Genomic DNA, 17,720 nt, shown 5'->3' with positions numbered 1-17,720 from the left:
ACAATAGAATCAAAAGGACTAAAATACGTAGGAATATATTTAACCAAGGAGGCAAAAGGCTTGTACACTGAAAACTATAAAATGTTGCTGAAAGAACTTAAATAAGGCACAAATATATGGAAGGATGTCTTATGTCAGGGACTAGAAGACTTAATATGGTTAAAATATCAGTACCTCAGCTACTTGAGGCTGAGACGGGAGGTTCACTTGAGCCCAGGAATTTGTGATCAACCTGGGCAACATAGCAAGACTCCATCTGTGGGGAAAAACAAAAGAAAAACAAAAGAAGGAAATGTCAGTACTTCCTGAAGTGATCTACAGATACAATGCCATCCCTATCAAAACCCCCAAGTATATTTTGTTGTAGATGTAGATAAACTTATTCTAAAATGCATGCAATTTCAAGGGGTCCCAAATTCTCAAAACAATCCTGAAATAGAAGAAGAAAGTTGAAGGCCTCATACCTCCTCATTTCAAATCTTATTACAAAACCACAGTTTTGTTTTCTTTCTTTTATTTTTTAAGACAGGGTTTCACCATGTTGGTCAGGCTGTTCTTGAACTCCCGACCTCAGGTGATCTGCCCGCCTTGGCCTCCAAAGTGCTTGGATTACAAGCGTGAGCCACCACACCCGGCCAAAACCACAGTTTTCAAAACAGTCTGGTACTGCGCGCGCACGCGCACACACACACACCCACTCACCCACCCACTCACCCACCCAATGGACTAGGATAGAGAACCCATAGATAAACCCTTGTATATATGGCCAAATGATTTTTGACAAGAGTTTTTAAAATATTCAAAGGGGAAAAGACAGCCTTTTCAACATGAATGAATTTGGGTCCTTCTCTTACCCTGTATACAAAACTAACTCAAAATAGATTAAAGACCTAAACATAAGAGCTAATGCTTTACAATTCTTAGAAGAAAACAAAGGGGAAGGCCAGGCACAATGGCTCACACCTGTAATCTCAGCAGTTTGGGAGGCCAAGGCAGGTGGATCACTTGAGCTCAGGAGTTTGAGACCAGCCTGGCCAAGCTGGTGAAACCCCATCTCTACTAAAAATACAAAACTTAGCCAAGTGTGGTAGCACACCCCTGTAGTCCCAACCACTTGGGAAGCTGAGGCAGGAGAATCACTTGAACACAGGAGGTGGACGTTGCAGTGAGCTGAGAGCATGCCACGGCACTCCAGCCTGGGCGACAGAGTGAGACTCTGTCTCAAAATAAAAATAAAAATTAAAAAGGTGGGATGAATGCATTGTAGAAATAAAAGTTAAGTGAAGTATTCATAGTAAGAGAAGTGTAAAGTATTTTATGTCTTTTAGGTCTTTATTCTCATTTCTGAATACAGCTGTCTGAATGAATGACAGAATTAATTAAAAAGTATAAAACCTGCTAGACACAAAGTGGAAATATTATTCAACTTGTAGTGGTGATAAACCTAAAAGTACCAAAATAACACACTAATTTTTATTTATAATTATTTTCATGATTCCGCCAGATGTTTCATGTTTACTACTAATACACTAGAAAACAATTATGTATGATCCTAGATATTGAATTGTTACAGTGAGCCAGTGATAGAAATTTTTGTAAGGACCTATTTATTTTGCATGTATTTTTAACTTTTTTTTTTTTTAAAGGATCACTTTTAATTATGGGTAGAACTCTAAGCTTGATAGGATATTACAGAGCTGAACTATTTGTAAAATTACAGATCCCTTCACAAGCATTTTTGCATTTGCTGAGGAGTGTTTTACTTCCAGTTATGTGGTCAATTTTAGAATAAGTGTGATGTGATGCTGAGAAGAATGTATATTCTGTTGATCTGGGGTGGAACATTCTGTAGATGTCTTTTAGGTCCAATTGTTCCAGAGCTGAGTTCAAGTCCTGAATATCCTGGTTAATTTTCTGTCTTGTTGATCTCATACTGACAGTGGGGTATTAAAGTCTCCCACTGTTATTGTGTGGGAGTCTAAGTCTTAGAGACCTTTGTAGGTCTTAGAACTTGCTTTATGAATCTGGGTGCTCCTGTACTGGGTGCATATATATTTAGGATAGTTAGCCTTTCTTGTTCCATTGATCCCTTTACCATTATGTCATGCTCTTCTGTGTCTTTTTTGATCTTTGTTGGTTTAAAGTCTGTTTTATCAGGGACTAGGATTGCAACTCCTGCTTTTTTTTTTTTTTTTTTTTTTGCTTTCCATTTGTTTGGTAAATCTTCCTCGATCCTTTATTTTGAGCCTATGTGTGTTTTTGCACGTGAGATGGGTCTCCTGAATACAACACACCAATGGGTCTTGAATCTTTATCCAATTTGCCAGTCTGTTTCCTTTCATTGGGGCATTTAGCCTGTTTACATTTAAGATTATTGCTGTTATGTATAATTTGATCCTGTCACTATGATGCTAGCTGGTTATTCTGCCTGTTAGCTGATGCCATTTCTTCATAGTGTCGATGATCTTTACAATTTGGTATGTTTTTGCAGGGTCTGGTACTGGTGTTTCCTTTTCATATTTAGTGCTTCCTTCAGGAGCTCTTGTAAGGCAGGCCTGGTGGTGACAAAATCTCCCAGCATTTGCTTATCTGTAAAGGATTTTATTTCTCCTTCTCTTATGAAGCTTATTTTGGCTGGACATGGCATTCTGGATTGAAAATTCTTTAAGAATGTTGAATATTGGCCCTCAATCTCTTCTGGCTTGTAGGGTTTCTGCAGACAGATCTGCTGTTAGTCTCACAGGCTTCCCTTTGTGTTTAACACGACTTTTGTTTCTTGCTGCCCTTAACATGTTTTCCTTCATTTCAACCTTGGTGAATCTGACGGTTATGTGTCTTGGGGTTGCTCTTCTCATGGAGTATCTTTATGGTGTTCTCTGTATTTCCTGAATTTGAATGTTGGCCTGTCTTGCTAGGTTGGGGAGGTTCTCCTGGATAATATCCTGAAGAGTGTTTTCCAACTTGGTTGCATTCTCCCCGTCACTTTCAGGTACACTAATGAAACATAGGTTTTGTCTTTTCACATAGTCCCATATTTCTTGGGGCCTTTGTTTGTTCCTTTTCATTCTTTTTTCTCTAATCACGTCTTCATGATTTATTTCATTAAGTTGATCTTTAATCTCTGATATCTGTTCTTCTGCTTGATTGAGTCGTCTATTGATACTTGTGTATGCTTCACAAAGTTCTCATACTGTATTTTCAGCTTCATCAGGTCATTTATGTTCTTCCCTAAACTAGTTATTAACAATTCCTCGCCTATTTTCAAGGTTCATAGCTTCTTTGCATTGGGTTAGATAGAACATGCTCCTTTAACTCGGAAGAGTTTATTATTCACCTTTGAAGCCTGCTTCTGTCAATTCATCAAACCCATTCTCCATCCAGTATTGTTCCTATGCTGGCAAGGAGTTTTGATCCTTTGGAGGAGAAGAGGCATTCTGGTTTTTGGAATTTTTAGCCTTTTTGCACTGATTTTTCCTCACCTTCGTGGATTTATTCTACCTCTGTTCTTTGATGTTGGTGGCCTTCAGTTAGGGTTTTTTTGTGGATGTCCTTTTTGTTGAGGTTGATATTATTCCGTTCTCTGTATTAGTTTTTCTTCTAACAGGCCCCTCTGCTGCAGGTCTGCTAGAGTTTGCTAGAGGTCCACTCTAGACCCTATTTGCCTTGGTGTCACCAGCAGAGGCTGTAGAACAGCAAAGATTGCCGCTTGTTCCTTCCTCTGAAAGCTTCATCCCAGAGGAACACCCACCAGATGCCAGCTGGAGCTCTCCTGCATGAGGTCTCTGTTGACCCCTGCTGGGAGGTGTCTCCCAGTAAGGAGGCCTAGGGGTCAGGGACCCACTTGAGGAGAAATTCTGTCCCTTAACAGAGCTTGAGTGCTGTGCTGGGAGATCGGCCATTCCCTTCAGAGCCAGCCGGCAGGAACATTTAAGTCTCCTGGAGCTGCACCCACAGCCACCCCTTCCTGCATGTGCTCTGTCTCAGGGCAATGGGAGTTTTATCTGTAAGCTCCTGATTGGGGCTGCTGTCTTTCTTTCTTTCTTTTTTTTTTTTTTTTTTTTTTTTTTTTTTGAGGCAGAATTTTGCTCTTGTTGCCCCAGCTGGAGTGCAATAGTTCAATCTCGCCTCACTGCAACCTCCGCCTCCCAGATTCAAGCAGTTCTCCTGCCTCAGCCTCCAGAGTAGCTGGGATTACAGGCATGCACCAGCACACTGGGCTAATTTTTTGTATTTTTAGTAGAGACAGGGCTTCTCCATGTTGGTCAACTGATCTTGAACTCCTAACCTCAGGTGATCCACCTGCCTTGGCCTCCCAAAGTGCTGGGATTACAGGTGTGAGCCACTGCACCTGGCAGGGTTGCTGTCTTTCTTTCAGAGATGCCCTGCCCAGAGAGGAGGAATCTAGGGAGGCAGTCTGGCTACAGTGGCTTTGTGGCACTGCAGTGGGCTCTGGCCAGTTTGAACTTCCTAGCGGCTTTGTTTACACTGTGAGGGGAAAACACCTACTCAAGCCTCAGTAATGGTGGACACCCCTCCCCGCAACAAGCTTGAGCATCCCAGGTTGACTTCAGACTGCTGTGCTGGCAGTGAGAATTTCAAGCCAGTGGATCTTAGCTTGCTGGGCTCTGTCGGGGTGGGATCTGCTGAGCTAGACCATTTGGCTCCCTGGCTTCAGACCCCCTTCCAGGGGAGTGAATGGTTCTGTCTCGCTGATGTTCCAGGTGCCACTGGGGTATAAAAAAAAAAAAAAAAAAAAAAAAAAACTCCTGCAGCTAGCTCAGTGTCTGTCCAAATGGCCACCCAGTTTTGTGCTTGAAACCCAGGGCCCTGGTGGTATAGGCATATGAGGGAATCTCCTGGTCTGTGGATTGCAACGACTGTGGGAAAAGTGCAGTATCTGGGTCAGAATACAACATTTTTCATGGCATAGTCCCTCATGGCTTCCCGTGGCTAGGGAAGGGAGTTCCCCAACCCCTTGTGCTTCCCAGTTGAGGTGATGCTCCACCCTGCTTTGGCTCATCCTCCATGGGCTTCACCCACTGTCTAACCAGTCCCAATGAGATGAGCTGGGTACCTCAGTTGTAAATGCAGAAATCACTGGCCTTCTGTGTTGATTTCTCTGGGAGCTGGAGACCGAAGGAGCTGTTCCTATTTGGCCATCTTGTCAGCTACTTGATAAAAATGTCTTTTTATTGTTTTTTATTTAAGTTCTGTTTTATCTGATAACAGTATAGCTATTCCTGCTTGCTTTTGGTTTCCATTTGCATGGAACAATATTTTTCCATCCCTTTACTTTCAGTCTGTATGTGTCTTTAAGGGTAAAGTGTGTTTCTTACAGGCAGCATATAGTTGGGTCACTTTTTTTTTTTTGAGATGGAGTCTTGCTTTGTTGCCCAGGCTGGAGTGCAATGGCACAATCTCAGCTCTCTGCAACTTCTGGCTCCCAGGTTCAAGCAATTCTGCCTCAGCCTCCCCAGTAGTTGCGATTACAGGCATCCACCACAATGCCCAGCTAATTTTTGTATTTTTGACAGAGACAAGGTTTCACCATGTTGATCAGGCTGATCTCGAACTCTTGACCTCAGGTTACCTGCCCACCTTGGCCTCCCAAAGTGCTGGGATTACAGGAATGAGCCACTGCACCTGGCTTGGGCCATGTTTCTTATCCAGTCAGCCAGTCTCCATCTTTTAAGTGGAGCATTTAATCCATTTACATTCAGAGTTATTGATATGAGGTTTTGTTCCTATCATTTCGTTAATTGCTTTCTGCTTGTTTTATATGTTCTCTGTTCCTTCCTGTTTTATTATTGTTTATCCTTATGGATGGTGTTTTTCTGCAGTGACAAAATTTAAGTCTTTTCCGTTCCTCATTTGTGTGTTTGCTTTACCAATATGTTTTATTCTTTCATGTGTTTTCATGATGGTCTATATTGTCCTTTTGCTTCCAGGTTTAGAATTCCCTTGAGCATTTCGTATAGGCAGATGTAGTGGTAATGCATTCCACTGGTCAAATTCAGCATTTGTTTGTCTAGGAAAGACTTTATTTCTTCTCCTTCATTAATGAAAGATAGTATTACTGGGTATAGTGTCACTGAGTGGCAGTTTTCTTTCTTTCAGCCCTTTGAAAATATGATCTCATTCTCTCCTGGCATGTGAGGTTTCTGCTAAGATGTCCACTTTTAGTCTGATAGTATTTCCTTTATAGATGACTAGACACATTTCTCTTATAGTTTTTAGAATTCTGTCTTTGGCTTTAGATAGTTTGACTATAATGTGTCATGGAAGAGAGACTGTTTTGCATTGAATATGGTTGAAGATTGCTGGACCTTCTGTATATGGATGTCTGTATCTCTCACTAGACTTGGAGAGTTTTCAGCTAGTCTTTCTTTTAATAGGGTTTCACATCCTTTTGTTTTTTTCATTGCCTTTTCAGATACTGATAATTTTGATATTTGATTATTTTATTGTTTCCCATATATCACGAAAGGTCTCTTTATGTTTTAAAATTACTTAGAAAGCTTTTTTGTCTGTCTGTATTATTTCAAAAGATCTGTCTTCATGCTGTGAGATTCTTTCTTCTGCTTATCTAGTCTATTGAAGCTTTTGAATGCATTTTGCATTTCATTCAGTGAATTCTTTGTTCCAGAATGTGTCTGATTCTTTTTTATTATACCTATCTTTTTGGTAAATTTCTCATTTATACCTTTGTCTTTCTGATTTTTTTGTGTGTTGTTTTCAGATTATTCTTGTGTCTCACTGAGTTTTTTAGTATCAAAATTTTTAACTGTTTTTCTGGAATGTTGTGAATTTCTTTTGGATAGGATCTGTTGCTGAAGAATTATTGTATTCCCTTGCTTTTTCATGTTTCCTGTGTCCTTATGTTGATATCTGAACATCTAGTATAATATCTGCTTCTTCCAATTTGAGAATTCGCTTTCATAGGGGAAGACTTTTTTCTGAAGATGTATCCATGCTGTTGGTTGGGTAGGGCCCTTTGGCTTTGATTCTGGGTGCATGCAGTAGTATAGTTACTGTATGATTTCTTTGGCTGTAAACAGCATCAGGGATATCTGTGTTTTCCTTAGTGGCTTAGGTTACTGTTATTAGTAGAGGCCGTAAGGAGGTTTTCTGGGGACAAGGATGGCACATGGGCTAGTATTTGGGCCCTAAGGTTGGCAGTGGTGGGCTGAGCATGTCTGTCCTTGGGTGTCGGTGTGGCATGTGCTGACACTGATGTTAGTGGGTCCAGGTGGGTCAATTCATGGGCCTCTAGGTGACTGGCTTGGATGCCAGTAGTGGCAGTGCTGGGCCAAATAGGTGGGAATGTTCTTAGGCCACTGGGCAGCTGGTGTGGTGTGGACAATGGCAGTAGCAGTGGTACAACAACCTTCTGGATCCCAAGCAGTGTGAGCTGATGTTGGCTGTGTCTGCAATATGCTGGGCAGGTTGGTCCCAGGCTCGTAAGTGGTGTTTGGGGTGGGTGTTGGTGGTGTTGGTAGCAGGCTGGATGAGTCTGTTCTTGGGTTCCTGGGGAGAATGTACAGACACCAGAGGCTGTGGAATGGGTGGAATGATCCTTAGGTGCTCCGGCACTATGCTCAAGCACTAGGGAGGGCAGTGTCAGGTTAGGCATGTCTAATCTTAGGTCCCAGGTGGTGTACAGGGGTGTAGACTGTAGTTGGCAGGGTAGGTAATCTGTGAGTGTAGATGTGGAGAACCTGACCTTGGAGCTTGTGCTAGATAATGCAGTCCTGCTGTAGGTGAGGGTAGGATTGCTGTCAGCAGTCCCCTGCAGGCAGCTCTTAGGTTCTGGAGAGTGTGTTTTTCCTCTCTGGCAGGAGCAGTGGCCACAGCCTTGTGCCTAGGGAGCTGTGTTCAGGATGAGCAATAGATCCCAGAGGCTGTGCTCCTGGTGTGGGCGGGGTTGGCCCCCACAGCCCCACACAGGGAGCTCTCAGGTTCTGGTTAGCATTTATTTTGGCTCCTGGCTACAGCGGTGACTGCAGAATTGTGCAGCGGATCAGAGGGATTTTGCCCTCTGTGCACGGGCTGTAGCACAGAGGCGCTGCTGCCAATGGCACAGGCTCACCATCCACAGTTCCAGATATGCAGCTCTGAGGCTCACTTGCTTTCAGAGAGGGTGATGGTCCTTACCCTCTGCATGTGAGCCCAAGCAGGAAGACCACACTGCCAGTGGGATCATGATTGCCATACGCAGCCCCAGACAGCCTCCAGCTCGCCTGCTGCAGCCCCAGCAGCAGCAGCTGCAGCTACAGTGATCTGCATAGGGCTGAAGGGATTCCACTCTACACATAAGCCCAAGCACAGAGTTTATGCCACTGCTAGGGCCAGCATAACTGCTCACAGCCCTAGGCAAGGGACCCCTGGGCTCTGGAAGGCACGCACTTTGGTTTGCTTTGTGTCAGGGCTGCCTTTTTGGGGTACTGCACTGTCCTTTTCCTGTGGAGTCGTATTCTGTGTAGGCCAGGGTACTGGGGACCCCACAGCACCTTTGGGTCCAGCTAGTTCTGTTCCATGCTAGTCTTCTGGCTGGACACTGGGGGATGTCATTGAGGGCTCCTGGGATGTAGAGATGTTGGGGTGGTGCTTCCTAGGGCAAGTGAAGTCCAGTGATGGCTGGACTCTCATAAAAGTGCCATGCTGTAGCCATGTAGGTCTTGGGGGTCTTTATGACACAGTGTGAGCGTCCTGTCTGGTGCAGTGCCCTTGAGGGGTCTCTAGGTCACAGCCCACACTACTCTTGGGGTTCTTGTGGTAGAGAGCACTCCTGTGCAGCCGTCCATGGTGGGAATGTGGACTGGTGAGGGCCTCTCACTTAACCCTTTCCCCACAGTAGGGAGCCCCTGGATCTCAAGCCAATCTCTGCTGAACTGGCTACTCCCTTCTTTCTCCTTCTGTGCCTCAGGCATTTCCCATGACTTCTCTGTTGGACTTGACTGCTCTCTCCTAGATGTGCGACTAGACCTCCCAGGTGCCTCTAGTCCCAGCTACCTGGGAGGCAGAGGTTGGAGGATAGCTTGAGCCCAGGAGGTGGAGGTTGCAGTTAGCTCTGATCACACCACTGCACTCCAGCGTGGGATACAGAGTGAAATTCTCATCTCAAAGCCAACCAACCAAACAAAAAGCCCCACAAACATCCAGAATTGGATAACTCATATTTCTACCTTTCAGAACTTACTACAAAACAGCCTTATAATCAAAGACAGTGAAGTACTTGCAAAATTATTGACATATAAATCAACAGAATAGAATTGAAAATCCAGAAATAAGCCCAGTAATGTATAGTCAATTGATCTTGACAAAGGTGCCAAAATAATTCAAAAGTGGAAAGAATAATCTTTTCAACAAATGGTGTTGAAACCCAGGTGTCCACACATAAACGAATGAAATAGGACTCCTACATTGTATTGTGTTAGTATACAAAAATTAACCCAAAATGGATCGATGACCTAAATGTAGGAGGTAAACATCTTTTTGACCTTGCATGTGGCAATGGTAAAAATAGATGAATCGTTCAACATCAAGATTAAAATGTTTGCTTCTAAGAACACTAACAGAAAATTGAAGACAAACCACAGAATGGGAAAAAATATTTGCAAATGAAATTTCCAGTAAAGCACTTGTGTTTAAAATACCTAAAGAACACTTGCAACTTAACAGTAAAAACAGCCCACTCTAAAAATGGGCAAAAGATCTGAATAGACATTTCTCCAAAGAATATATGCAATTGCCAGTAGCACATGTAGAGATGTTCTGCATCATAAGGCATGGAGGGATCCAAGTGCAAATCAAAACCACAGTGAGATTGTCCTTTGCACACACTACATAGCTATAATTTAAAAAGTCAGATAATAACAAGTTGGCAAAGGTGTGGAGAAATTGAAACCTCAAATGCTATTGGTGGGAATGTAAAAGGGTGCAGCTAAATTGGGAAACTGTGTGGCTCTCCTCAAATGGTTAAATATCTGGGTTATTCAGAGCCTTGGCTCTGTTCTATAAGGAGTATTTAGCAGTATGGCAAACAGTATGGAACAGTATGGCAAACAATATGGAACAATATTTAACAGTATGGAAAACAGTATGGCATTTCATCAAATGGTTTAATATCTGAGTTATTCAGAACATTGGCTCTGTTCTATCAGGAGCATTTACTCTCCTGTTCCATCAGGAGTATTTATATAAGTATTTATGTATATCTTTATTACTATAGAGGTTGTATTTTACCTTTCATATAATATTGAAGCAAGATATTTTCCTGACCCTTTTGTGGAACTTGCGACGGGATGCTTCATTTACTGCCCATAGCTCTCAACTCCTCGCAGGAGGGAGCATGCGAGTGAATGAGGCGGGAACTGTAGTGCAGGAGCAATGGAACTGGCCAGCCATTTTGGCACCAGTGGGATCAAACTCCACTCATTTGGACCTGTTGCATCCTACCCCTCCTAGGAGGGAGTGCACAAGTGAGTGGGTGCAGGAGCCAGAGCAAGTGCTTTTGGGTGCCAACAGGAGTGAACTCTGTGCAGGCCCCACAGCAGCATCCAGGATGGGTGCCTGTGACTCCCAAAGCCCCAGAGGGCATGTTATTAGGCTCTTTTAGCTCTGCTGTCCATGGGCAGCTTAAGTGTTAACGGCTCAGTGGGCCCGCAGCTGCCTTCCAACCAGCAAGGGCAAAGGGCCAGTGTGACAGCCTTTAGTGTCCACACATGACTTCTGAGCTCTTGTCCGGTGTCCAGGAAAAATTAGGTTATATAAACTAATTGAAGGATGGTAAATGTGGGGGATGATTTTATTGTCAATGAAAGTGGTTCTCAATGGGAAGAGGGAAGCTGAAAAGGAGACAGCGGAGGGGTAAGTAATCTTCCCCTAAAGTCCAGCTGGATTCTTCTCCAAAGTTAAACCATTAAGCTGTCCCTCTGAAGTCAAGTCACATCTCTCCAACATCCAGTTGCTTCTCTCTGCTGGCTGAGTCTGAGGTCTTTATAGGCACAGGAGGAGGTGGGGTGGCGCCATGGGTAGTTTAGGAAAAGGCACCATTTGAGTTGGGAAATGGTGAGAAGTTCTCACTTTGGGCCATGGTCTCAGGCTTTTCAGCTTGAGGGTGGGACTTCACCAGGGACCCACCCCTGTCTGCCTAGAATTTCTCTGCTTCCTGCCTCTATCATTGTTATCAATTGCAAATAATAGTTGTTGGCCTTTAGAGATTGAGACCATCCTGGTCAACATGGTGAAACCCTGTCTCTACTAAAAATACAAAAAAATTAGCTGGGCATGGTGGCGCATGCCTATAATCCCAGCTACTCAGGAGGCTGAGGCAGGAGAATTGCCTGAACCCAGGAGGTGGAGGTTGCGGTGAGCCGAGACCACGCCATTGCACTCCAGCCCGGGTAACAAGAGTGAAACTCCGAATCAAAAAAAAAAAAAAAAGATGAATTAAATGGGTATATATGAAAACATTTATCAGATACCTTTAGAAACTTTCATGTTCTTTGGTTTGTTATTTTAACTTCTACAACATATTCCAAGAAGGCAATGAAAAATCGCTAATTCAATATATAATGTTTTGTCAGGAAAAAAATGAATTAACAGCAGTTGACCTTGAATAGATAGATCCATGTAAACAGTGTGTACTTATTGTGGTAAAGGGAAAGCAGGGTTGGAAGTAACTAAAATAATGTAATAAATGCATTAACAGAGGTGCCATCAACCAGTTCAATTGATGAGAAAGGAAAAAGAAGCACTCAGCTGCTTGGGGGAAGGGGAAGATCTGGGGGAAAATGAAAGAAGTTCCACTTGGGGGAGATGACTGATGAGTCACAGCTTAAAACATGTTTTTTTACTGTGAATAAGCCAGAACTTGTCTCAAAATCATTGTATAAATAAATGAGAAAAAACATTAGAATATGGTAGCATGAGGGACAGCATCTCAGCTCCCTAAGTAGCTGAGACTACAGAGGCATGCTACCATTGTCTGGCGAATTTTTGTATTTTTTGTAGAGACAGGATTTCTCCATGTTGCCTAGGCTGGTCTTGAACTCCTGGGCTCAAACCATCTGCTCACCTCAGAGTCTCAAAGTGCTGAGATTACAGGCATGAGCCACTGTGCCTGGCCTATGATTTCAAGTTTTTCCAAGTTTTACACACACACACACACACACACACACACACATTGAGATGGAGTTTCACTCTTGTTGCCCAAACTGGAGTGCAGTGGTGCAATCTCAGCTCACTGCAACCTCCATCTTCCAGGTTCAAGCGATTCTCCTGCCTCAGCCTTCTGAATAGCTGGGATTACAGGCACGTGCCACCACGCCTAGCTTATATTTTGTATTTTTAGTAGAAATAGGGTTTCACCATGTTAGCCAGGCTGGTCTGGAACTCCTGATCTCATGATTCGCCCACCTTGGCCTCCCAAAGTGCTGGGATTACAGGCATGAGCCACCGTGCCCAGCCCCAAGTAATATTTTTTGAGAGCAATATAAGATTTATAAGATTTGAGATTGGGTGCAGTAATCCTGTAATCCTAGTACATTGAGAGGCCAACGCGGGAGGATCACTTGAGCCCAGGATGTTCACACCAGCCCTGGCAAAAAAAAAAAAAAATTTATAATTAGCCAGTCATGGTGGTGCATGCCTGTAGTTCCAGCTACTCAGGAGGATGAATTGAGAAGATTATTTGAGCCTGGGAGAGTGAGGCTGCAGTAAGCTGTGATTGCACCACTGTATTCCAGGCTGGGTGAGAGTGAAACCCTGGACCCTGTCTTGAAAAAAATAAATAAATAAAAGATTTGAGATAGGTAAACTTTTGTGTACAAGAGAGTTCGTGCCTTCATTTTGTTTTCTTAATAATGTTCGTCTTGGTTGATGCAAAATTGTTTCATCTTAGATGCCTGTGGTGAAGGGAGGGAAATGTTATGTAGTATTCATATCATTGAAATTACCACCCTATAGTTTTCTCCTCAAAGAAAGAATATGGTGATAAACTATGAATAAAAAATAATAACTACATTTGGATGCATAATAAGGAATAATTATATACTCATTATTTAAAGTTTTCTTTCTCTGCTGTAACTCACTATTTCCCCTTTGTTCTCCCACAGTGCGTTTTGTTCTGGATTTCTTGACTAGGAAAACATTCCATCAAAGCTTCTTTTATATTTAAAGAGCACTTTGAAATTTTGATTTTTTTTTTTTGTTGTTGAGACAGAGCTCACTCTTGCCCAGACTGGAGTGCAGAGGCACAATCAGGGCTCACTACAACCTCTACCTCCTGGGTTCAAGTTACTCTCATGCCTCAGCCTCCCGAGTAGCTGGGATTACAGGCATATGCCACCGTGTCTGGTTAATTTTTGTATTTTTAGTAGAGATAGGGGTTGCACTCTGTTGGCCAGGTTGGTCTCGAACTCCTGACCTCAGGTGATTTACCCTCTTTGGCCTCCCAAACTTTTGGGATTACAGCCATGAGCCACTGCACCCAGCCAAAAATTTGATTTTAACTATTTTTATGTAACATTTTCATAAAAATGAAAAATTTAATAAACTTAGTATATACCAATAAATAATCTTTTGCACAAAATAATAACTTTGTATTCTCAAATGTTGATATAAGGAATCTGTAATGTATCTTCATAAAGAATTTATATATGCATTTTATATCATAATCTCTTTTACTTTTATTCCGTTAACAGAATAATACTAAATCATGAAGTTATTGGAATTTTTATAGGAACATGATAAGAATCATGGTTGTTCTTTTAAAAAATTAATTTTCAAACATCCTTTGTTCAAAAATTAGAATGCTGTTATATCTGTTCTTTTGCCTCTATTGTCAGTTTTTAGGATAGGCTTTTAATCTTGAATGTGAAAAGGACATCAGTAAACAAGGTCAGTTAACTATTAAATTTATATCTACTGTAAGCTTTTAGTTAAATTATTACCTATGTCTTAAATACAAAAAAGGCAGACAGAAAAAGAACCTTTTTTCCCTGAGTATTTTAAAGAGAATACTGCAGTACCATTAGGGGTTTGTAATAAAGGACTATAATTCTACTTAGAAAACTGACTTACAGTACATGACAAATGATAACAGATTGATGTAAGTTCTTTGAAGTCATATTTTATATTTATATTTTTATATGTTTTATTTTTCATTAATTTGTGTCTTGCCAGAAGTAAATGTTATAATCATTAAACTACTTCTCTTCTTAGGTAATTTTTTCACTTAAACTTTCTACCCCTCTAGCTTTAAAAAGTATACTGAATAGGCTGGGCGCGGTGGCTCAAGCCTGTTATCCCAGCACTTTGGGAGGCCGAGGCGGGTGGATCACAAGGTCAAGAGATCGAGACCATCCTGGTCAACATGGTGAAACCCCGTCTCTACTAAAAATACCAAAAAATTAGCTGGGCATGGTGGTGCGTGCCTATAATCCCAGCTACTCAGGAGGCGGAGTCAGGAGAATTGCCTGAACCCAGGAGGCGGAGGTTGCAGTGAGCCGAGATCGCGCCATTGCACTCCAGCCTGGGTAACGAGTGAAACTCTGTCTCAAAAAAAAAAAAAAAAAGAAAAAGTATACTGAATAAAGCAGCTAAAGATATTTGATATGAGGAAAATACCTTATTTTCTGTCAATACTTTTTAAAAATTAAAACATAGTATTGCATAAACACAAAAATTCTTTTACATTGTTAAGAACTTTTTCCTTGATACAGTCATTTTTCCATTTGAGAAATTATTAGGATAATAAGTCAAGATAATGCTTTAAAAAATGTAAAAATTTTCTGGAAAGAATGTAAAACCGTCATAAGTGAAGCCAACAGGTAAGCCAAAAGAACCAGAGAGAAAATTTGCAATTCATTTTAGTCACAAAAAAAAGGGATGCCCTTTATGTTTACAGAACTCTTATAAGTCAGTATGAAAATAAACAAAAGCCTTGGTAAAAAAAAAAATTCAGACAGTTTATAGCAAAGGAAATATGGTTCCTGCACATATGATAGAAAGTGCTGAGTCACACACAAATTCAAGATAAAATGATGAGGTACCATTTCCATATACATTTTGGCAAAAACGAAAAATTTGTTAATTATCTGTTTTGTTTTGATTTTTTTTTTTTTTTTTTTTTTTTGAGACTGAGTCTTGCTCTGTTGCCCAGACTGGAGTGCAGTGGCATGATCATGGCTCACTGCAACCTTGACCTCCTAGGCTCCAGTGATCCTCCCACCTCAGCCTCCTGAATAGCTCAATAGCCTGAATAGCCAGCACGCCCAGCTCCTTTTTGTATTTTTTGTAGAGACAGGGTTTCACTGTGTTTCCCAGGCTGATCTCGTACTCCTGGGCTGAAACAATTTCCACCTGCCTTTGCCTTCTAAAGTGCTGGGATTATAGACATGAGCCACTGCACTGGGCCTCTTCTTTTCATAAGATTGTAGAAACGTAAGCTCTCAAACACTGGTGGGAGTATAAATTGATACAACAACCTCCATGAATTTATACTATATATATGTCCACACATAGGAGATGTGCAGGAATAATCATGGTAGTATTGTTTGTTGCAGCAGAAGACTGGAAAGAACTAGCAAAAGGTAGTGAAAAGGTAGCTCACTCCAAAAGTTTTGCTTAGGGTTCCAGAGGTCATAGTAATTTCACTTGTCCTAAAACATCACAGGACTATTTTAGAGAACAGTATGTTTCTCCCTACTGTTGGTGTAAGGAAGAATATCCAAAAGTAACTTACTTACTGTACCAGTGTAACATGGTATCAAACTGCTTGTGAAATTGGGATATTTAAATAAATAGATGCATTCATGACATTGAAATACTGTGCAGCCATTAAAGTTGAGAGTGTTTTCTGTGTGCTGCTTTATCAAGTGACAGAGACAAACTACATTCATTGCCATAAAAAAGAATGTGTGTGTTTGTGCTTGTGATATGCACAAAATATCTTTGGAAGGAGCAACAAGAAACAGGGCCTGTGGTTGCCTCTGAGTTGGGGAGCTAGAGGGCTGACTCCATAACAAGTGAGAAGGATACATCTCTTAGATTATATGTCTTCTTATTATTTTTAGAATTTTGAACCCTACATATGTATTACCTATTTTCAAAAAACAAATTTCAAAATTGTACTGTGGAAGAGTCTGTAAGATGGAGGCATGTTGAAATAATGGAGCCTTAATTACCTTTCAAGAAACTTCTGCAGTGACTTGGCCATCCAGGGAAGCAATCAGACAAGCAGCTGGCTCATTAAATAGAGAGCGCTGGTCCCACCGGTGTAAGTACACAAAACGCAATCACTGCAGCTGTTTGGCCAGCACCTCCGACTTGGAGACAGTTGCTGGAGATCACTTACTAGGCTGTGGTTAGAGACTGATGTCATCTGAATTAAGAAACTGGAAAAAGCAAAGAAAGGACAGTAATATAGGTGAGAGTAAGGACGTTGAGTCGGGGTAGTTCCTCCACAGCCTCCTGTTTCCCCTTCTGTAAGCGTATGAACTACCCGGAGAGATGCTGTGACTGTAGAAGACTTGGAGATGCGTGTTTCCTAATAGCAAAAGGCAGCGTAAAGGCTCACTCCAAAAGTTTGCTTAGGGTTCCAGAAATCATAGTAATTTCACTCATCCTAAAACATCACAAGGCTATTTTAGAGAACAGTATGTTTTCCCTTACTCTTGGTTTAAGCAAGAATGTCCAAAAGTAACCTTCTGTATCAGTGTGACTCCTTATCCCAAGCTAACAAATATCCTTTCAAGGCAAATTCATCCAAATCAGCTTGACATCTGATGGGAGGGGGTTGGATAAACAAGGTTGTAGAAAAATCAAGTCTGAAGAGTAACTTTGCACAGCTTGATCTGTTTACTTTTTAAATGCCAACTTGTTCACTGGGTATCGTACTCTACTTTTGAACCATAGGACTAAATTTTCACAAAAATGTGAAGATCCTGCCTATGTAATCTCGAAAATTGCTTGTCTAATTGGGTGCACAGCTGCACCTGTACCCTCTTGAATGACTCAGTCATGTTGTGCTCAAGGGCTAAGTAACTTGTTATGGTGCTAAGTGAAGAACAAAAATAAGTTATAAAATTCAGTTACTTTGGGAATGCAAAACACTGAATGGTATTGGTTGTTATATTGCCATTTGCAAATACTGTAATTAAGACTTCAAGTGATTTTTAGTATTAGGCCTGGATTCAGTCACTTTCTGAAGAATTTTATTTAGAATGAAACTTTCAGCGTTGATACCAGATAGCTTTAGTTCAGTCCAGTTTTATAAAACTTCATAAAATGTTTATAGTAGTCAGGGAGCCTGTTATGGGTGCTGGTCAGTTTTCTGTAACAACAAAAAGTAAATTAAAGTTGGCTGGGTGCAGTGGCTCATGCCTATAAGCCCAACACTATAAGAGGCTGACGTGGGAGCATCGCTTGAGCCCAGGAATTGGAGACCAGCTTGGGCAGCACAGTGAGACCCTGTCTCTACAAAAAATAAAAGAATTAGCCAGTTATGATGGCACATGCCTGTGGTCCCAGCTACTCAGGAGGCTAATGTAGGAGGATGAAGTGAGCCTGGGAGGTCAAGACTGCAGTGAGCTGAGATCATGCTACTGCACTCCAGCCTGGGCAACAGAGCGAGACACCCATCTCAAAACAAAAAGTTTCAAACTCAAAAATTTAAAACATAAAGTTTTAAGACCAGGTATGGTGGCTCACACCTG

At 41.6% G+C, this 17,720-nt stretch overlaps 1 protein-coding gene across 7 annotated transcripts in view; it reads left to right on the top strand.

Moving 5' to 3' along the window:
- The window catches only part of PCCA (propionyl-CoA carboxylase subunit alpha), a 445,241-nt gene that overhangs the window by 288,500 nt on the left and 139,021 nt on the right, over positions 1-17,720 (top strand). Inside the window, exon 20 of one of the 7 annotated variants that reach the window (XR_012514289.1) lies at positions 16,080-16,282. The exons of the other annotated variants lie outside the window; for them this stretch is intronic. The gene's annotated coding sequence lies outside the window, so the exon portion shown is untranslated. The remainder of the gene's footprint in view (positions 1-16,079; positions 16,283-17,720) is intronic. 7 annotated transcript variants of the gene reach the window in all.

Source organism: Saimiri boliviensis, chromosome 16 (genome assembly GCF_048565385.1).
Source record: "Saimiri boliviensis isolate mSaiBol1 chromosome 16, mSaiBol1.pri, whole genome shotgun sequence".
NCBI classification, from domain to species: domain Eukaryota; kingdom Metazoa; phylum Chordata; class Mammalia; order Primates; family Cebidae; genus Saimiri; species Saimiri boliviensis.
This window is presented reverse-complemented; position numbering and strand designations above follow the sequence as displayed.